Source organism: Zingiber officinale, chromosome 4A, assembly GCF_018446385.1.
Source record: "Zingiber officinale cultivar Zhangliang chromosome 4A, Zo_v1.1, whole genome shotgun sequence".
Classification (NCBI taxonomy): domain Eukaryota; kingdom Viridiplantae; phylum Streptophyta; class Magnoliopsida; order Zingiberales; family Zingiberaceae; genus Zingiber; species Zingiber officinale.
This window is the reverse complement of record NC_055992.1, coordinates 57550410-57573557: the sequence shown is the minus strand read 5'-3', so window position 1 is coordinate 57573557 and position 23148 is coordinate 57550410. Positions and strand designations below refer to the sequence as shown.

Here is a 23148-nt window from a genome sequence, read left to right as displayed (position 1 = left end):
TGAAGGTTTCTACCTTCCCATCTGTCCCTCTTTTCCTTTTGTAGATCCATTTGCACCCAACGGCTTTCACACCATCTGGTGGTTCTACAAGCTCCCAGACCTTATTAGAATACATAGACTCTATTTTAGAATTCATTGCCTTTTGCCAAGATACTGCATCTTTATCTTGGAGTGCTTCGTCATATGTCCGGGGATCAGGTTCATGTTTACCCGGGATCAAGTCTGAAGACTCTCCCAAAAACATGAATCTCTCAGGTTGCCTTACAACCCTCCCACTATGACGAGGCACTGTCTCTGGTTGTGTATCATGTGTGACACGTGTTGCAGTCTCTTGTGGTACTTCATCTTGTACTGTTGGTACTAAAATAGACGTGTCCTCTCTTATTTCTTCTAGAATAATTTTACTCATGGGCTTATGGTTCATTACATAATCATCTTCTAAAAATCGAGCATTGGTGCTAACAATAATCTTCTGATTTTTAAGATTATAAAACAAACCACCCTTCGTTCCCTTAGGATATCCCACAAACAGACATACTTCTGTACGTGATTCCAACTTGTCAGTATCTCCCTTCAGCGCATGTGCTAGAGTACCCCATATCCGGATATGACTCAAACTAGGCTTACGTCTATTCCACAATTCCATGGGAGTAGAAGGAACTGTTTTAGAAGATACCATATTCAGAATGTACACTGCTGTTTCCAGAGCATATCCCCAAAATGAATTTGGTAATTCTGAATAACTCATCATCGATCTAACCATTTCCATAAGAGTCCTATTCCTTTATTCTACCATACCATTCTGTTGGGGTGTACCAGGTGCAGATAATTGGGATTGAATCCCGACCTCTGATAAGTAATTCCTAAACTCTCCTAAGAGGTATTCGCCACCATGATCAGACCGTAGTGTCTTGATACTTTTACCAAGGCATTTCTCCACATCAGCCTTGTACTCTTTGAACTTATCAAAGCACTCAGACTTGCGGCGCATCAAGTAAATGTATCCGTATCTCGAATAATCATCTATAAAGGAGATAAAGTATTTGAAACCACCTCTTGCCTGGATAGACATAGGACCACACAAATTAGAATGAACCAGTTCTAACACATCTTTGGCTCTATACCCCTTGGCCTTAAAAGATCTCTTGGTCATCTTACCTTCCAAGCAAGATTCATAAATTGGAAAGTTTTCCACCACTAATGAACCCAGAGTCCATCAGCTATAAGCCTTTGAATCCTACTTAAGTTAATATGACCAAGCCTTAGATGCCAAAGATATGTTTGATTCATCTGCGAAGGTTCCTTTCTCTTATTGGAATTAAAAGATGTGTTATTGATTTTCATTTGTTACTTTGTCGAAGAAATTGGATTTAAAGTATATAAATTGCCAACCAATGCACAAGAACAGATAATAACCCTATTTCTTTTTATAACCACATTGTTATTAAAAGAAACAGAATATCCATCCAAATATAGTTTAGAAACTGAAATTAAATTCTTTCTGAAATTGGGTACATAAAGACAATTTCTTAAAATCAAACTTCTATTCCTATCAAAAGATAAGTAGACGTTCCCCACTGCAACAGCCGCCACCTTAGTAGCATTGCCCATGTAGACGGTTATCTCTCCTTCAAATAGTCGTCGGGTTTCCTGGAACCCCTGCAAAGAATTACAGACATGATCAGTGGCTCCTGTGTCTACACACCAGGTGCTGGTAGATAACATCACTAAACATGTTTCAACTACTAGAGAATGAGATATACCTTTATTGTTCTCTTTCCTACGAGGACAGTCAGCTTTCCAATGTCCAGCCTGCTTGTAGATGAAGCACTTGCCCTTCGGCTTCTTCATTCCAGCTTTTGGTCTTGTACCTTGAGGTGTATTCACCTTCTTTGCTGAAACAGCCTATTTCTTCTTCTTCTTGCCTTTTGACTTAGAAGTAGAACCATTTTCAGCATAGTGAATTTGAGAATTATGAAGAAATAACCCTTCTGCTGCCTGAAGTTCTGTCAGCAGTTCCGCCAATGAATACATCCTTTTATTCATATTATAGTTCAGGCGAAAATGCTCAAAACTTCTGGGTAGCGTCTGGAGAATCATATCGATCTGGGTTTCCACATTAATTTCTCCTCCAAGGATTTGTATTTCGTTTAAATAAGTCATCATCTTTAGGATATGGTCCCTGACAGGAGTACCCTCTGTCATGGTGGTTATCATTAACTTTCTCATTGCTTCTTGCCTAGCAGCCCGATCCTGATATCCAAAGAGATCCTTGAGATTGTTCATTATATCATAAGCTGTCGGTAAATCCTGATACTGATGTTGCAATACATTCGACATTAAAGCCAAAATGTAACACTGTGTCATCTCATCTACTTTTACCCATTTCTTATGATACTCAATCTCCTCTTGGGTAGAATCACTATTAGGCACATTTGGGCAAACCTCTGACAATACAAACTTATAGCCCTCAACAGTTAGGACAATGTCCAGGTTTCTTTTCCAATCTATATAGTTGGGACCAATAAGTTTGTTCTCTTTCAATATAATGGCCAGTGGGTTGAAAGTCATCCTAAGAATCACAAAATAAACTTTGGTCAAGACTATAAATTTAGAATAATATTGATTCCTCAAACAATACTATTTAAATTTACCAACACCTCAAAACATCATGAATTTTGCATGCCACGTTAGTGTGGACGTATACAAATTCAACATTTGTAAGAGGAGGATTTTACCCATTAATTTTATTATCTTGTCATCCTAACTTTATGACAAATAAAATTAAAAGTTGGTTTTCCTTTGGTCACGCAAAACAATAGCAGTGACTCCGTTGGGGAGGATACTATTGAATGCGTCTAAATGTATACCATTACTTGATACTTAGTCCATTAAATAGGATTGTATCCCTTCAATTGGAGAAGATCACACACTCCTAAATAATTTCCTATAACCATCCATAAAGGAAGTTTGATCTAGTGATTCGCAACAAACTCATCCGTTGTGCAGGGAGGCACTCAGAGCCAACACGCAAACTTGTTGCGTCACTTACAAACCAGTAATGGAGACCGTGGAATTTATTTAAAAATCCCTCTCCCACTTAGTTATTTAAGGTGAGGATTTTTGACTATGCTAGCATACATCACATGCACACACACACATCACAGTAAATAAAAGCAATAAATATGAAAATTAATTTTCCAACTATTATGGCTTCTACCATCACTGTCCTTCGCGTGCTGCCATCCCTAGGGATCATGTCGTCGGGTCCATCGAGCTTCCTTTTCCGCTGTGCCTCTGGTCCTCCAATAGCACCACGCCTCACAAGGATACGCTCCGCGACAAAAATAGAATTTTACATATATCGATCCTATATTTCATAAAGGAATGTACATATAATCTAGATCGAAACAAAAATATAAAATCCTAATAACTAATACAGCTCCTGCTGTATTTAATATTACAATCATGCACACACAATAAAATACCCTTGACATGTCCAAGGTTCCAATCACACACAATATCTATATGCCATAATAGTTGGAGCATGCAACCACAAAGTTAGCACATCTTACTATTATCCTGCCTAAATTATGTATGACATGTGTCTAATCTATTTGAAAACCAAACACACAGAGGCAAACCCTAGCTCTGATACCAATTGTTGGTTGGTCTTAGGAAAATCATGCCGGTTCCACTGTACAAAAATTTTGTACAAGTGACGAACCTTTCCTAAACAACCTATTGTGTTCTTTAGAAATTAAATTAGGAATCGTAAACGAAACTTTACATTATTGATTCCAAATTTAACTTGTCTGTTCTTAATGGTTTAGATTTGGATCGCAAGCAGAACTTAACACTATTGATCCAAATCAACCTATGTTACAAATTCAATTAAATATCTATTCAGAAATCGGATACCAGGACAAACATGGCGAGGCACATGGCCTTCTTGGGTATGGGAGCATTCACCACTGCCTCGACAAAACCTCTTAACAAAATTAAATATTTAATTTCCTAAAATAACATTAGGTTTAACAAAAAAGAATAATCAAATCACAAATTCGAAAAACAAAAAAACACATACTCGAATCACAAATTTGAAACTCTAGAATCATATGCCTCTTATGTTTGGAATTCATACAAAGAAGAACTAGCATGATGCGGAAAATAATTACTAGTTATACCTCTTCTTTGTATGCTAATAATCTCGAGATCTTCTGCCGTATTCCTCGCCTCCTCTTGGACGTCGTATGGGCGACGATCCTCCAAGATGAACACCACCCAAAAGCTCCTCCTCCTTCTCTAGTATTCGGCCACCACCACCACCAAGGAACAAAAGAGAGCAAGGCGAAAGGAAAGAGAGAGGGTTGGCCATAAGAGAGAGCTCCAACAAGAGAATAAGAATTGATTTCTCAGGAGGCCTCTCCTCCCTTCTTTTATAATACTTGCCCAAGGCAAATAAGGAAAGATTTTTACAAAAATTAAAATCTTCCTCTTGTTTTTCCTTTCCTCCTTTTTAATTCCTTATTTTTTCTTGATTGATTTAATGATTGGTCGGCTCCTTGCTTGGGCACCAAGCAAGGGTGTCCAACCCTTAAGAGAAGAAAGAAATATTTTGTAAAAATTTTATAAGCAAAGAAGGAAAGCTCTTATAAAATTTTACAAGCTCTCTTTTAATTTCCTAATGTGGATGTTAAAAAAGGAAAGTTATAAAATTAAAACCAAATTTTAAAATTTAAAACTTCTCTTCTAAAATTTTCTATTTTAATATGGTTACAAAAATAAAAAGTTTCAAATTTAAAACTCCCTTCATTTTTTTCCCAAAAAATCATGAGGATGGTTACAAAAGGAAAGTTTTAAAACTTTTAAACTTTCTTTTAAAACATGTGGCCTAATTCAAATAAGGAAAGTTTTGTAAATTTAAAATCCTTCTTTTAAAACTTGTAGTTATCTACAAAGAAAAGATTTTAAAAATTCAAAACACCCCTCCTTATTTGAATTATGGTGGTCGACCCCTTATTACTTGGGCACCAAGCAAAGGGTCGACCCTCATTGAGAAGATAGTGGTCAGCCCTTGGCTTGGTCACCAAGCCTTGGGTCGGCCCCCTTCTTGGACACCAAGATGGACTTTACATGGATGGATTTGAGGCTTTATTGAGGCTACGACATGACCTAGAGGAGAAATTGGTTTTGGCCTCCCGATGAACTCGAGTATCCCGTGTTTGTCCCGAACACACAACTCAAGTTCATCAATAATAACACATTCTACTAGTGAGTTATTATTGCACTACCGCACCAATCTCAAATTACATTATGGGCTCCTTATTATCATGAGTGTGTTAGTCTCCCTGTGTTTAAGATATCGAATATCCATTAATTTAATTGAGTTACTAACAACTCTCTTTAATTAATGTCTTTGTCCAAGAGTAGTACCACTCAACCTCATTGTCATGTCGGACTAAGTCCACCTGCAGGGTTTAACATGACAATCTTTATTAGCTCCTTTTGGGGACATTCTCAACCTAGATTACTAGGACACAATTTCCTTCTATAATCAGCAACACACACACTATAAGTAATATCATTTCCCAACTTATCGGGCCTATTGATTTATCGAGCTAAATCTCACCCTTTGATAAGTTAAAGAAATAAATACTAAATATATGTGCTTCTTATTATATTAGAATTAAGAGCACACACTTCCATAATAACTAAGGTCTTGTTCTTTTATTAAGTCAGTATAAAAAGAATTTACCTTAAATGTTCCTACTCAATACAATCAGAGTGTACTAGTGTAATTTATTAGTCAAGATAAACTAATACTTAATTACACTATGACTATTCCAATGGTTTATTCCTTTCCATCTTAGTCGTGAACAACTATTTATAATTTATAAAGAACTGATAACATGATCTTCTGTGTGTGACACCACACATCGTGTTATCTACATTATAAATTAATTAAACAATTACACTTAGCAAATAAATATAGACATTTAACCAATGTGATTCTCTTATTTTAAAAATAAATGTTTACAAAAGCTAGGCTTTTAATATACAATCTAACACAACCAAAGTCCATACTTGGTTATTGTACATGGATTTCATTTCTGATCTTATGTCCTATAGCCATTTCTCAGAATCTAGACCCTGTACAGCTTCCTGATAAAATGTGGGCTCGTTGAGACCAACTAGCACTATATCACCGTTGTTAGACAAGAGAAAAGAATATCTCTCGGGTTGACGACGGGTCCTATCAGATCTGTGTAGAACTTGTGCTACTTGAACAGGTTGCTATTCCACAACTTCTTGCGGTGTAACAAAATTATGATCCACAACATCTTGTGGTACCTGTTCAATTTCCATCAAGGCTTCGGTGCTAGTTTGTGTATCCTGAATTTCTTCAAGATTGACTTTACTCCCACTAGTTTTTCTAAAAATAAATTCTCTTTCTAGAAAGACGCTAGTTCTGGCAACAAATACCTTGCCTTGTGTGGGATTATAGAAGTAATATCCCTTTGTTTCCTTGGGATATCCTACAAAATAGCACTTGTCTAATTTGGGTCCTAGTTTATCTGAGACTTGTTATCGAACGTAAGCCTCATAACCGCAAATATTCATAAAAAATATCTTGGGACTCTTCCCTATCCATATCGTATATGGTGTCTTTATGATGACCTTAGATGGAACTCAGTTAAGTGTGAAAGCGGTCGTCTCTAGAGCATGCCCCCAGAAGGAAGTAGGAAGATCTGTATGACTCATTATCGATCATACCATATCTAATAAAGTATGATTTCTCCTTTCTGATACACCATTCCATTGTGGTGTTCCAGGTGGAGTGAGTTGAGATATTATCCCACACTCAATGAGATGGTCATGAAACTCTTGGCTAAGGTATTCCCTACCTCGATCTGATCGAAGCATCTTAATACTCTTACCAAGTTACTTTTGTACTTCATTCTTGAATTCTTTGAACTTTTCAAAAGATTATGACTTGTATCTCATCACATGCACATAGTCGTATCTACTGAAATCATCATTGAAGGTAATGAAGTAATAATAGCCTCCTCCAGCTATTATTTTGAAAGGGTCACATACATCAGTATATATGAGTCATAACAGATCATTAGCCCTTTCGCTTCGTCCAATAAATGGAGTCTTAGTCATCTTTCCTTAAAGACAAGATTCACATACCTCATATGATTCAAAATCAAATGAGTCCAAAAGTTCATCTTTATGGAGTTGGGATATACAACTCACATTTGTGTGACCCAAGCGACAATACCAGAGATATGTTTGATTTAAATCATTAGACTTGAACCATTTGATATTTATATTATAGATTGGGTTGTCATCGTCTAGAACATAGAGTCCATTCACAAGACATGCACTACAATAGAACATTTCATTGAAATAAACATAACAACATTTATCCTTTATTATAAATGAAAAATCTTTCTTGTCCAAACAAGAAACAGAGATAATGTTCTTAGTCAAGGTAAGCACATAACAACACTCTTCAAGTTCTAAAATATGTCCAGTGGGCAAAGATAAGGAATATGCTCCTACAGCTATAACAGTAACTCTTGTGTCATTGCCTACACATAGGTCCACTTTGCCCTTTGTCAATGATTTACTATTTCTCAGCCACTACACATTAGTATAAATGTGAGATGCACACTCAGTATCTAATAACCGCGAAGAAGAAATAGACAGATTAACTTCTATAACATATATACCTAAGGCAGAATTCTCACTTCTCTTCCTTTTCAATTCCTCTTCCAATGTCTAGTCTCGTCACAGTGGAAGCAGGTTCCTTCCTTAGCCACCCCACCTTTGGGTTTCAATGCATGAGTCTTGCCCTTTCCTTTGGCTTGGGTCTTACCCTTACCTTTAGGCTTCCACTTGCCTTTTCCCTTAGACCATCAAAATGGTACTAGACTTTGCCTTCTCAAGGTTGAGTTCAGCAGTTCTCAACATGCTCAACATCTCATGCAGCGGTTTGTCAATTTCATTCATGTTGTAGTTCATGACAAATTGACTATAGCTATCGGGTAATGACTGCAAGATAAGATTAGTGGCCAATTCTTATCCTAGTGGAAATCCCAATCGCTGTAGGTGTTCTACATACCCAATCATTTTGAGTGTATATGGCCTTACGGGACTTCCTTCTTGCATTCTGCATTGAAATAGTGCTTTAGAGATCTCAAATCTCTCATGTCTTACTTGTCCTTGATATAGTTATCTAAGATGTTCAACCATATCATAAGCATCCATGTTCTCATGTTGCTTCTGAAGCTCAGAGTTCATGGTAGTGAGCATAATGCATGACACATCTAATGCATCATCTTGATGTTTTTTGTAATCATCCTTATTAGCTCTAGTGGCAGTAGCGAGGGGTGCTTCAGGAATGGGCTGCTTTAGGACGTATACTTTTCTTTCTTTTTTGAGAACTATTCTCATGTTTCTATACCAGTTTAGGAAATTAGCTCCATTGAGCTTGTCCTTATCAAGGACAGATCGCAGAGATAGTGTCTTCTACGTACTAGACAACATGGTGATCTACAACAATAAAATGCAGAAATAGGTATCATATTAAGATCATTTAACTAGGTCTTTAATTAAATGATCCTCCCACTGAATTCTAAAGCTTGGTAGGAGCAAGTCACTACTAGCTCTAAACCCAAAAGCAAAGACATTCAAGTGAGACAAGATCCACATTATACCTCATCTTGAGTTAGCTTTGGCTAATTGCCCAAGACTTGTATACATTAGGTAGGCAACGTGTACTAATTGGACAAGATCCATATTATACCTTATCTTGAGTTAGCTTTGTCTAATCGCCCAAGACTTAGTACAACTTAGGTAGACAACATTTACCAATTACATCCTATGTAACTCTTGTATCTTTAGGTGAATAAAACTATTTGTTTGTTTTCCTATCCTATGAAATCTACATTATAACTCATCTTGAGTTAGCTTTGGCTAATCACCCAAGACTAGTACAATTTAAATTTCATCATATGGAATGTGCCTCTAAGTTCTCAACTTAGTTAAGTCACACCCAAAGTCCAATAGTCGGACATCATAATTGTCCTGTCGCACTCTACCAAGATAAAATGAGTCATTTTGCTTTGACAAATCTGACTACAAATGATGAGGTAGTAGTGAGTACTAAACTTTGGTAGGCATATGAAAAGGACCTGATTATGATAGCTACACATGCATCACATACATTCATGGCATATCATGGCATACATCAACATATATGCTAATTTAAACGTGACATGGTTATGTCCCCATCATTATGATCTTCTCAAGCTAATGAGAAGATTGAAAGGTCAACCTAGGTCCAAGCATCTTCTCCAAGTGCTTCCTTGGTCGTGTGTGTTGTTATCCTTCTCCCTTTTTTCACTATCATCCAGTAGACTAATTTCTCTCTAATTTGTATATTACAAAATCTAAATAAACTTGAGCTACATTCGAGTGTAGTCTAAATTACAACAAGAATAAAAGGATGAAGGCACGACACGCAGGGGCGTATTATGAATTACAACATACACACACATCCAATCACATTGGGGTTAAAGGTCATAACCATATACCATGTCATATAACATTCATAATATTTTATGACATAAAATTTACTATGATTTCAACAACAAATTATGAACCGCAATACCACGGCGGTCCCGCTAGCCGGTTAGTGGGCGGGGGTCAAGGAGGCAACGCCCCTTGCGGGGGTTTCAAGGGGTAGCGCCCCCGAAGTAAAATTTATTTTGCATACTCATTTTATGAATTGCTGCTATACCCAAGACCCTACTACCCACATAACCTTTGGCCAAAATATTCCTGTTCACAACAATTTTGGCTGAAACATAGTTTGGCTGAAACCTTGTTTGGCCGAGACCTTGTTGTTGACAACATCTTTGGCCGAAATCTAGTTTGGCTGAAACTCTCTTTGGCTAAAACCTTATTTGGCCGAGACCCATAATCATGTAGCTCATAGTAGACATCTCATGCAAGTTCTATATCACATATAAAATTCTAACAATTTAGTGTATGCTTTCGCAAGTGACTCTGATACCACTGTAGGGATCTAGCGCGCTAAACATACTTAAGCGTATCGAAAAATTAACTAGATCCTCTCTAAAAGATTCATGCGAAGGAGAAAAACAATCATATACTAAGTTTTATATGAGAGGTATATCTTTCATCTCTTTTCATCTAAATCTCATATAATGAAAAATTCATTTCAAAAAACCTATATATATTCATCCCATGAATACCAAGGGTCTTTTATCTCTTTGTATTCCTCTTAATGGGTTGGACTATTATATTGGATTAACCATTAATCCAATAATCCAATAAGTCTAACTCATTGAGTCTAACTCATTAATCCAATGTGTCTAATTCGGATTGGACTTAATCCAATGAGTGAGTTCATTTGAGTCTAACTCAATGAGTAACCCAAAAGGCCTAATCATCTCATGATTGGCTCTTAGGGCTAATTACTAACAGAACTACAGAAGAGAGTTAGGGAAAGAAAGAGAAAATAGAGAGAAGGTTGAGAGAAGCTCTAGAGCAATCAAAAGGTCAAGAGTAAGTGAATGGTTGAGGGAGAAATCTAGATTGGGGAAATGATCCTAGGATTTTGCCACGATGATAATTAGCATCCTAAGTATTGTTACTTCCCTATCTTTATGTTGTTCATATATAGGTGGACCTATCCAAGAATACTTATATATACTTTTAGAATTATATCGGCGTGCCTACCCAAACACCAAGTTTATTTTCTAGGAGGCATTGCTAGTTTGACCTCTCTTTTAGGGAGGCCTCTATCACTTGATCCACATGGTTCCTTAGTTGCCCTCCTTTACTTTGAGACACCAAATCAGAATAAACCTATTACACTCTATGATAACCAATGGTACCCCCATTAGGAAGCATCCCCTTGTGGCAAATCATCTTACTTTCGAGGCAACACTTCTAGTATGACCGCTTTCCAAAAGGGAGCTCCCATCACAAAGCCCTATAGTCTCCTAGGTTGCCTCCCTTACTTTGTGAGTCAACTCTCTATGTCTTGGGCATTTGGGTTCACCTTTCAGTCATTTCCCACATCCTGTGAGATTATGAAAGGGCATATTAGTGTCACAATTGTATAAATACAATAAAGTCGGACCATAGAATCAACATATCATTCAATAAAGAAAGGTAAATAAATACTTGAATTGAAATTAGATGTCAACAATTATGTCGGGCTACTCCCTAATCATAGAATCAAGAGAACTACTTCATGAAAATAGGATTACAATTCAAGACATGAAAGAAAGCATCTTACAATCCCAAATAGAGAAAGGGGAGAAAAGGAAGCTTATCAAGATGGTTACTAGTCTTCAGAAGGGACTCTAAGCTCCAATCAGTGGATGGATCATCTGGTGGCTCTTGGACAGCTAATCTAGGGTATCCCTGGGAAAGGGAAAACCCTCCTCTCATGTTAGGAGGCTTCTTGGACCTTTTATAGCCCTTCCAACTATTACAAATGGTTGGAGAATACCCAACCATCGAGGTGGATTACCACGACACGACTGTGCCTTTGAGGCACCACTATGTCTTATGCCCTAGCTGTCTTTGATGGTAAAAGGCACTCACTACCGTGTCTGGCCTTGGTTTTGCCACAAAAAGCACAGTCGTACCTGAGAGGCACGACTATGTATAGGGTGTATTTCTTCTCAATGGAGAAAGAACCTATCATGCCTAAGAGGTATGACCGTATCTTATCGGCTGTTCTTTGAAATGGAGAAAGGTACAGCTATGTCTGACGACTACTTATGGGCTATTCCTTCTGTGGTGGAAGCCACGACCATACCAGAGAGGCATGATTGTGTCAAATGTTGGAGATGTCAACTTTGCTCCTTTTTCAATTAATTTTGGCTAGAGGAATACGTCTGTGTCATGGGATATGGTCAAAATATGTTTCTTGTTGTAGCTTCTCGTTCCAATGCCTAAATGTTCCGTTTTTACTCTAAAAATACATTCTATCAATGAAAAAACATAGAAAAAAAATAATTCCAAACTAAAAGAATAAAATAAGTACAAGGTAGATACCAGAATATGAAATATGCTAATGAAATGTCACGTAATGTACGCTAAAAAATAATGTTAAAAAACACATAAAACACACACATCAGCTAGTGAAAGCGCTGGTGAATAATACCAAATGAAGGAGGGTTAGTGAAGTAAAAGTACAGATTTATGTTGATTTTGCCGGTGGGAATTAGAGTTTTCGGTTTCGCTGATGAAGCGTGAGTGAGATAATGTTGAGATTTTTTTTACAAGAAACATATCTCGGACAACTGTTTAAATCATCGCTACTTTGGATGATCACGCGACCACACACACCATTTTTGGAAGGATAAAATGTGAAATGAACCAAGCGACTACGTGATTTGGATAATAATTAAAAAAAAAAACAAGTCCGCTATCCCCTAGTGCTAATAATCCTTAAAAAAAAAAAAAAGGTGGATATGTTACCTTAATGTCTCAATAATCCCAAAAATATATTAAAAGGTAATTTGTTCACCCCTAATGTCGTTATCAATTCGCCCCTAAGTCAACACCGAAAAGATAAATCACGGATGACTACTAACCATGAGTGCAGGTAGTCAAGGCATGAAGGAAGACATGCTCATACGTGCCGAGTTTCAATTCTAAGACTTCATGTGTCTGATTGTCACTTAGATACCCACGGTTCGATCCTAGCTATGATAAATTTATAGAAATTTTCCTCTAAATGAGACGCACAACTAAATAATCTTGGACTTCTTGACCACTTACTATGAATACTTTTCAATTTACTCTAATGATCAATAGAAAAATTATATAGGATCAAACTTATTATTTAATAACTAATGAATAAGATTAACTGGTCTCTCGTAACTTCATAATCCTAAAAAGCACCTACGTGACGTGAATTAGGAAATTGATCAATTTTATTCATTCTTTCTGATTTAGACAAAAATCAAACGTATTTTTTTTTTAAAATATTGAAATAACACGTTAACATATTTCTCATCCTGATTTTTATGCTTCATTCTTTTTTTTTTCAAATAATTTTTATTCTTCCATTAAAGGAAAATTCTCCTCTCTAAACTTGATCATCAAGAAAGCTAACCTTGTTCTCTCTTATTTTTGTTTTCTTATTCATCAAGAAACCCTTTTTCTTTTTATTCAACTGCTGTGTGCGTGATGAATCCCCCCACCTCGTCCATCGCTCCCGGATCGCTGCGATCTCTTCTCGTCGGTCGAAAATTTTCGCTTTGTTCTCGTGCCTTCGCTCCAGCAGGCGAAGATTAGGTACATCCTTTTCCTCTTTTCTCTTCATTCATAGCTGTCTTGACTATAGTTTCTCTTTGATCGGGCGTCTACTTCCATAATTCGAAAAATTACTGATCCAATTGCTGATTTGATGTGTGGTTTTCCTGACTCAATGTCTTCTCTCTTAGTTATGTGCTATGAAATGTATTTTATTGATAATTTCCCATCAGGGATGACACCGTTTGCTGAAATCTCAAAGGCAGATCATGAAATTGTTATATTCATATCGTTAACGGAAAAGGGTTCGCTCACATTTTTGTCTTTTTAAGATTTTATTTGCCATTATTGTCTGTCATATGTCCTTGACATTGTTCCTCAAAACAATACCAAGGATTTTTTTTTCCTCATCCTAATTTATATTCTTCACTCAATTCAATCTGTATTGGGTAAATTAAAGCATATAGAAAACTCTTCCAGCAGCTGGAGCTGCCATAGAACTCAATTTAAGGAAGTTGGCTGGAGTTGACGAAGGTTTGTGGATCAATCTTGTTCAAGCTGAATTGCAAGGAGCTTGACTAATGTCGAATTGAGTTAGCCGAGATGAGGGGTCCGGGTTCATGTGGTTCTTGGCTTTAAGTTGGATGTCTTGATCACGTTGGGGGTGGCATTTGGTATGAGTATGGATTTTTGGAAAGGGCTGAGTGTGGAAAGGGTTGATTTTCTGAGGTGGAATGAATGGAAAGGAATCACTTGTGAATAAAAAAAAGGAGATGTGTGATAAGTTCTTACTTAGGAATCACCATGAGCCTTGGAATTACTGTAGCCAGTCATGAGAGTAATATCTCCTCAATGTGCAATCCTCCTATTATAAGTATCTAAGTGAGTGCTCACATAATGGTAGAGTTCTATGTGGCTGAGGTGCCTAGGTTGATCTAGTTTGTTTGTGAGGCAGCTTGATTGATCTAGTTTGTTTGTTTGGTTGCGTCAACTTTTGGCCAGCTTGATTGGACAATAACTTCTCTGAATTCACTATACAAAAGCACATAGATCCAGCCCCATTATTGTAAAATACTCAAAGTGACACATGTTGGCGTCTTGATTGTATGTTAAGATTAGAGGGTTGATAAATGAATGAATTGCTATCATTAAATTATGAAACTTATTGCTAGTCAAGTTGACAAAGAATACAAAGTCATGTTTAAAGGTTCAACAATTCAAAGTTTAACACCAATTGTATTTGGGATTTGCTTAATTGATGAATCTTGCACAATAGCCTTAGAGTGTGAGAAAAGTATATCTAATTAGGATTACATAATTGTCTCGCAAAATGTAAATTTAGGAGCGGGTTATACATAGATCTTCAATTTGATGATCCCAAAACTAAGTACTATAATAATATAATTAATATTTGATTTATTTTCGAAAAGTAATGACAAATGTCATTGCTAATATTCATAAAAGACTATTGATTTTATTTACTTGATCAAATTGACAAATAAGATTATTTTATATAGGAAATCTAAGATTCTTAAGTTCAATAAAATTTAAGATTTATCTTTCTTGAATTTAACTATCTTTTCTTGACTTTCTCTATTGTTTTTTTTTTCTTTTTTGAAATTATATACTGTTGATTATGATTCAATCGATTCTAATGCTCCGAGAAGTAGATACTTAAATTTTTGCTGATACTGATACTCTTGACAACACCATGTTCTTATCTCTTCCATTTCACAGATGTTACCGTGGTATAATTACAGTCCAGTCCCTACAGTCAACTGTGTATGCCTTCAATTCTATAGTTTTGCTCTGCATGCCTTTACAACATCTGTTTGTTTCGTGAATGCAGGAGGATCGAAATGGGGCTAATTAGGAGCAGTTTCTCATTTTTACTGGGTCTTGGTTGTGGTGTTTATATTACCCAGAACTATGAGGTCCCCAACATGAAGCAGCTTGCAAGTGGCTGTCAAGGGCGAAGGACATGGAGGAAATATACAGAAAACCCAACAAAAATGATGACTGAAAGCATCTTACGAACAGTTAGGAACCAACAATAAGGTAACCTTTTCGTCTGACTACTTGGATAAAAAATATAAGAGAGTAAAAGAAAAACAATTAAAAGATATTCATAAATAATGAAATCTTATAATTTTGCATAATTGTAACCTTTCTTACGTCGATCCAAGTAATGAGACCAAAAATTTAAATCTTATAGTGTGATTCTAGAGGTGGCTTTTGTTGTGCTTCATTGTTTGTAATGTAGGTAAGTAGCCATTGGTGTTGCATGTCGATCGACCTGTTAAATGATCGCGTTTTGTGTGGTTCTCTTGCCTTCCATTGCATCTGGCAAATTATTTCCTTGAGTTGTAAAATTGTACTGCCATAGACATTTCTGATTTGCATCTGCCTGTGGTTCGAGTAACACAACATGCCTCCTTTTATCCGGCTAAAAAGCCGGATGAGCAATGGTTGGCGAGGAATACAATATTTGTGAAATTTGAGTTATCTCTATTAATATTTTTTAAATATTTAATATTCTATCTTTTTGTATATTAAATTGACAAGTATTGGACTGAGGTCAAACGGGCTAGGCCGCTCGTGACACGGTCAGGCATGACAGGGTTAAAGTGTTGGGCACAACCTGCCACAAATTAAATTGGCATGCTAGGCTTGGCATGTCCTGTAAGTTGGGTTGTGTGGATATTGCTTGGCTTATGCGTCAAATGAATCAAATTGAGTTGAATATAAAGAGAAATTTAAGGTTCAAATTCGGTTTGAATTAGTTATATTCGAGTTCAAACTCGATTCGAAATTTGAAAAGTTTAAAATTTTTTGCTCAAATTTGGCTCAAATCAAAGCTCCGTTTGAGTTTGGTTCGAAAGATTTAAATATATTTGTAAGTTATTTGAATTATTGCTTAAAATTAAGTACTTAAAAATTTTAAAATTTATTTATTTAATATATAATTATATTATATTAATAAAATATTAAGGCTTATGAATAATTCATGAATTATCGAATTAAATAATTTGGGTTTGGGTTCAGCTAAAAAAAGTTCAAAAATACTCGAATTCAAGAAATTTGAATACGAATTAAATATATATCAAGCCGGCTTAAAAGTTTATAAATCGATTTGATTCATTTACATCTCTCGTCGAACTTAATACAACCTAGGCTTGGAACATATTGTGCCTGACACAAACTCTTGTTCAATATGACTCTAGTTGGTTTTCGGCTAGTCCTATGAGTTGGTTTGTGGTAGTTGCTTGGCTTGTGGGTCAAGTTCGGCACAAGCTTGGCTTGGTTGATATTGAGCATTACACAAATTCATGTCTAGTACAACTCCTAACTGCTTTAAATGGTCAAACCATATCATTTTAATTAGAATACCTTCAAATCATCTGATGGTTTTTTTGTTCAAATTAAGTCTAAAATTATTAAATTGACCTCAATAAAAGTTATTTTTTAAATAAAAAAATCTCATAAATACTCGTCAATTTCACCTCATCTCTTATTCTACCGCTGGATAATTAACGTATCCCATATTCTCTTAATTCTCAATCATATTTTTTTATTACTCTAATATTTAATCTCTATATTTATCATATTATATTATTTTATAATAATCTGTCTTTAATTTTTAGAATTTCTCATAAGGCTATCTCAATTGGACAGCTTAAACCCTCCAGTTGAGGTTCACAAAGATGTCTCAACGTATTCTCTGTCTATCCCTTTAACATATCCAACAAATTCCATCGGCTGCATTATGGGTTAGGATCCATCTCAAAGTTAATACTCAATTTGGTAAGTCAATGATTCAATCAACTGAAGTCAAATTATAGTCCACTAATAGTTAAATCAAATAAGTGGTCGACTGAGATTGCTAGCGAACAGATTATTTTTTTTTCAAGGGTCAATTGAAGCAAGATGAATCAATTGATAAGCAGGATCAATTCATTGCTAGAACATTAAAAATCTAAAAAGAGTCATTGATTTAACAGGATTGGTTGCGATTGTCAGATGAATAAATGTTATCAGTAGATTAGTCGGTTGGGTGGAAGATCAATCAACTCAAGTAATTGTTGGGAGCTAGGAAATTAATCAGATACAAATTTACTCTTAAGTTATCTGATGCAATCAATTGACTGAGGTAAGATACAAGTAGTTGTTGGAAACAAGGAGCCTACCATCTAAGAGAAGTTTTTGACAGTATCCTTAAGCATTCAAATAAATAGAAAATAAGTAGCAATGAGTGAAAGAAAGCTAGAAAAGGGCTCCATTTTGTAATTGTTTCTTATTTTATATGCTTAGATTGTAAGAGGGGTTTTTCACTTCTGAAAGACATCCGAAAAGAAGAAAGTATAAAGGGATTCTAAGAGTGACCCATCAACGATTCAAAAGTTGAGTAGAAATCAAGGGTTTCAAAATAAATCATGTAAAATATAAGTGTTTGCTTTCTTATGTGTTTCGTTTTTATGTCTCTATATTTCTGCTACCTATTAACAAAATTGTAAATACAAGCAAGCAAACAAGTGTTTGTCTATTCTTCTTCCTTCTCCTCCTCCTCCTACTCCTCTAGCCTCTTTAGCTATCTTGGTTGATTCCATCCGAAAGTCGAGTTGGATGGGGGAAGCCGATGATGAGGGTGAGCACTTCGACGAGGCGAAGACTTTGACCTAGGGTTGGAGGACTTGCCGCGGGCTCTGAATCTTAAAAGCAGAGCTGGGGAGGGGAGAGTGAAGGTCGTCGAGGATAACACGAGCCTGCACACACGTAGTCAGATCACACAGAAACATTAAAACCCAACACTAGGGAAGAGGTTCTTGTACATGCCCTCCTACACTCAAGTCAAGAGTGATACCAAGTGAAAAGTATGGAAAGAGAATGAATAGTAGTATGGTAGTGGATACGTGCAGGTATGCGTACCTGACTAACGGAGAGGACCTCTTTTTTTATACTGTCTTTCATAACCTCCGCAATCATGAAACATTAGAGAATGTCGGGTGTCAGAGTATGTCAGGTGATGGATGAAGTACAGTAGACTCCTATTGGATAAAGAAAGGTTTCACGTTATGTCTGTTGCAGAGTATCGGAATATTCCCTAATGCATAATCGTTATTCTTGGATAAGTAGTTGCAATTTCCTGACAGAGTTGTCTCCTGCCCATAGTTTGACCGGCGCTTGGGCAGTCCGGGAGTATACTGGGAGCTAGACTCATGGGAAGTGAGGATTGAGCTCTGGGAGTCCAACCAGCTAAGAAATCGACGGAGAGTAGACTGGGATGGTGCCCAAGAGAAATGAGAGGACTAAGTCCTGGGGGCCCAAACGCGAAGAAGCTGACAGGGAGTAGACTAGGACGATGATCAGGAGAAATGAAGGGACTGAACTCTGGGGGCCGAACTGCTAAGAAGCCAACCGAGAGTAGACTAGGGTGGTGTTTAGGAGAAATAAGGGGACTGAGTCTTGGGAGCCCAACCGGCTCTGTGACTGGTTGGGAGTTATATCGAGAGTCATGCTTATAAGATGGGAGGGTTGTCCAGAAGAACTTCCCGACCTTGATTGTTACTTCCCTTTTTGGACCAGGCCACAGACTTCCTAGCCTCAACTGCCACCTCTTCTTGACTTTTGACTGTCATGTCCCCTTAATTATTGACCTCCAAATATTACCAGAGCCCTCCATTATGTACCATATCACAAGCCTCCCTCTCAAGTTTAGTTGAAGAAGGCTTATGATCGACTGACCAAACTCGAGTTTCATTGTTGTCCTATCATTTGATCGGGCATCAACTCTAATGACTTCTCCTCAAAGCTACTTCTCATGACGCCTTTTTCCTAGTGACTCTTGTCCGTTGTTTTAAATATAGGGTAGGGCACTGGTGATAACATATCAGAGTAATGATTTGCTCATCTCTTCTATCATAAATGTCATTTTATGGGAAGACGTCATGTCTCCTACCAACTACATTATGATATGATGGCTAACACACTCCTTTTCGCATGAGTTCCCATAGTGATTAACCTTCTTTGATCCGATGGGTGCCCATAATAGTATCATTTTTATCGCACTATTCATGTTCTTGAGCATCTTTGGGATCCTAGTTTAAAAGCCCTAAGTGCTATAGAGAACGACCTATTTGCGCTTCATCTTCTTCAACATTTGGCTCCTACGACCATCTGTGATCTTCCCCGTAACTACTCACTCTCAACCCTACTCTTTTCTTCGTTCCTTGATGATGGCTCAAGAAACCCTAGCCTCTTGGTACTCCACATTCCGTTTTGATTTTGATAGTTGTGACTTCGCGTCGGCTAGGCTGGACCTAGAGATGCCTAAAACCTTTTTCCTTCACATTCTTGGCCCTCAAGACCACCCTCATCGTCATCCTCTTGGCTTCATCACTTTTTCCAAGGATCAGCTTCACGCTAGTCTTTGATTCCCCATTCTTCAGTTCTTTTCTGATCTAAGCTAGTATTTTCACATTCCTCTCTCTTAGTTTGCGCCTAATGCCTTTCACGCAATGTGCGAAATGGTAATCATGTGTCGTTTATACAATATCTCCTTATCCCCTCATCTCTTTCACCATTTTTATTATCTCAATAAGTAAGACCCCGGGGTTTTTATGGTTCAGTTCCGACCTAAGGCAGTGTTCTTTAAGAACATGCCCTCCTCTAATAAAGAATGAAAATATCATTCCTTCTTTATTCAAGCACTGGAACCCATACTTTGGCCAACTGAGTGGTGATCGGATCTCCTCTCATCCTTTGAGTTAGGGGACCATCAACACAAGCTTGCCTGTGTTGCTGCTTCAAAGAAGTTAATAGACATGTAGTTCCTTCTTCCCTCCTTATTGCGAGAAAGTCTCCTCTATGCATTTGGGCTAAGTCTTGTCCACACAACCCTGCCCTCTTCTTTCGGTAAGCCTGGGTAACTTAGCTCTTACGTTCTCATTGACCAAGGTCCCTTATTTTTTACACAGAGGATATCATGTTTAGGCCCTACACCATTAACTCCTCTAAACTGAAGAAAGATATAATAAAATGGCGAGGTCAGGATATATTAGCTGATCGAGAGGTTTAACCAACCGGCTCTCTCGGAGGGGCCCCTCGTCACCCGACGAGTGGCAGTGAGGTGGCTATCAGTGAGGAGAGAGCAGGTGTTGAGCCCCTTGCCCTTCCCGAAGAGACTCCTACTATGGATCCCTAGTGGCCCTTGCGACTCCAACGTAAAAGGCATCGTGTTACTCCGTCAGTCCAGTCATCCCCTGAGCGACCATCTTTGATCTGTCCGCCTGCTCGGGTGTCTACTCTAGCTCGGGCAAGTAATCCAGCATCTCTTGGGTGTGTCGCTTCACTCCTCCATTCCCCTAGCTTGATGCAAGCGGAGATGGCTTCCAGGATGAGGCTCTCTTGTCATCTCTATGCCTCCCGGGCCTTTTACTTCACTAATCGTCCCGCTCGTGAAGGTTCTTTCCTCGCCGTCCACCCCTAAAAGTTGCTTCCTGTTTACATCTACCTTTCAAGTGTCGTCCCTCCAGGTGATGATCCCCACCCCAATTTCAGATCCCCCATTGATCTATGGTCAGATGCGACTAAAGGCCATGCTAGTAGAGGCCTAGAAAGATGCGGCCGACAAGGTGTTGAAGTATCTGATGTTGGATTTGGTAGACAGGGTTTCCCAACAGCTGATGGTGTTAAGTTTTGGTTGCTTTACCCTTGTATATAGAATGCTGCTAACCATGCCCTTTTGCAGACTTGTGTGACTAGGATGGGCGTATCCCAGGCTATTACAGGGCTGCAATGGGAAAACAAAACCCTACGGGAATAGGCCATGAGGTTGGGGTCTTCTAGGGCTGCAGGTCAAGTTTTTGACCTAACTTCTCCCTAGGAGGCACAAATGCAAGCCAGCCCATTAAGCAAAATGGAGATGAATGCGCAAGAAGCTTGGGAGTTGGCCAGAGTTGAGGCTGAGAAAGCACGACAACTGAGAGATGCTCTAAAGACTAGTGATGATAAGCTTTGGTTAGAAAGTATGAGAAGGCTCCAAGAAGCATGAGAAGGCTCCAAGTAGTGGTTGACCTTGATGCAAAACCCCTTGAAGCCTAGGACCTTTTCGTTAAATTGAAGGAGTTAGAAACTGCTCATACTTTTGCCCTAGCGACCCTAGCGATAAAAGATCCTGAGTTAGCTGCAAGCACCTCACGGGAAGCGGATCGTCAACAGCAAATGGAGGCTCAAAGGACTGACCTAGAGTCCTTACACACTGAGTTAGAGGCAGCGAAGTCCGAAGCTGCAACTTCTAAGCTGAACTGGCCAAGGCAACATCTAAGTTGAACAAGTCCTAAGATGAGCTAGCTAGCTATCGGGCTGGGGAGGATAGTTGCTTTGTAGCCAGAAAACCACTTACCTTGCGTCCCCTGAATTCAGATCCCAAATCAGCAACGCTATTAACCAAATGTTTTGCTACGGTGCCGAAGGGTACTTACACAACTGCAAGAAGCAAGTATGCTGGTGTCGGGACCGTCCGAATATTTTCTAGACCGCAAGCAGCTCTTGACTGATCTCCCCGATGAAGCTTTCCCCTCCTTAAAGTAGCCTTCTAACTCTTTGTATCCCAAGCCCTAATGGGGTGTAGACTTAATGGGATGTAAACTTTTTCAGGCTTGTCATTATCCATTACTTGTGTTTACTATCCATCTACAGGCTATCTATTTTTGCGTGCCTGCAAACCTTAGCCTACCTGTGGGGGAGGAAATCCAAGCCCCATCTCTTGGTATGTCAATCGGGTAAGGAGGTCGGGCTCTTTCTTGTGAGGAATGCTATATGTTGCTCAGGAAGTTGTATTTCCTTGGATTATGACCACTAATAAGGAAGTCGCCCGGCCTGTCCATGTGTTAGTCGGATGGCACCTAGAACTATAAAATGTATATCCAACCCGGTTAGTAAGTATTTTCAACAGATTGGGGTAATAGCTGGTTGGCCCATAGCCGGCAGGATAAAATGAGTACTTTGCCAATCTTGTTATTGACTAATCCGCCTGGAAGTGGAATGGTTGCAGGTCGGCTCGAGCTTACCTGTGGAAGCCTTCTAGGGTGAGGGATGGCCGACCATAGCCGAGCTGCTCAGATGGGGTGTTCTTCCCTTATGAGGACTCGCTCGGTCCTAGATGAAGTGCTCCGTCAGTCCTTATGAAGTGTTGATGAACCCAAACTTAGTTGGGTTCGTCAAACTGCTGACATCATAAATGCAAGAAAAACCCCCTAGCGGCGTGCCTTATTTTTTTTCTTTGTCTTTTATCAATGTCATAAATGTCTCCTTTCCTACACCTCCACGTGTTCACCCAACTTACTTTTCACAGAAAAGAAAGTTAACATGTGATATTTTGTATGGACGATGGTTTACCTACCATCTAATCTGATGGCTTTAGCGATCAACCTATCTTTTTATGTGATCATGTGGTTCATCTGACGACCCTGGCGATTGGCCCATCTGTCGAGGTGATCGTATGGTTTATCGCACCAAATCATTCTTTAAAAAGACTTAGCGACTTTTTCCATAAGCCTACACTTTGTCTCCATCGTGCTTTTTCATTTTCTTCCTCTGGTGACCTCGATCAAACTTTCACTTTCATTTGCTCTCAAACTTTCCACCTTCTTCCTTTTCTTGAGATCTTCTTGACCCAACCTTCTCCTTGACCCCCATCATGGACACCTCTACTTTGTGGTACACTCATCTAGTCTTGAATTTCACCGACGTAGACCTTGATAATCTCTATTTTACTTATGAGGCCCCTTGCGTCATCCATGTGATCATGCCCACTGAAAATGACCGCCCCCA

General features: G+C 38.3%; 1 long non-coding RNA gene across 1 annotated transcript; it reads left to right on the top strand.

The window, feature by feature from the left end:
• Positions 1 to 13142: 13142 nt before the first annotated feature.
• LOC121973314 lies at positions 13143 to 15850 on the top strand. Its single transcript, XR_006109502.1, has 2 exons — positions 13143 to 13359; positions 15167 to 15850. It is a non-coding gene; the product is annotated as an uncharacterized LOC121973314 (long non-coding RNA).
• Positions 15851 to 23148: the final 7298 nt, after the last annotated feature.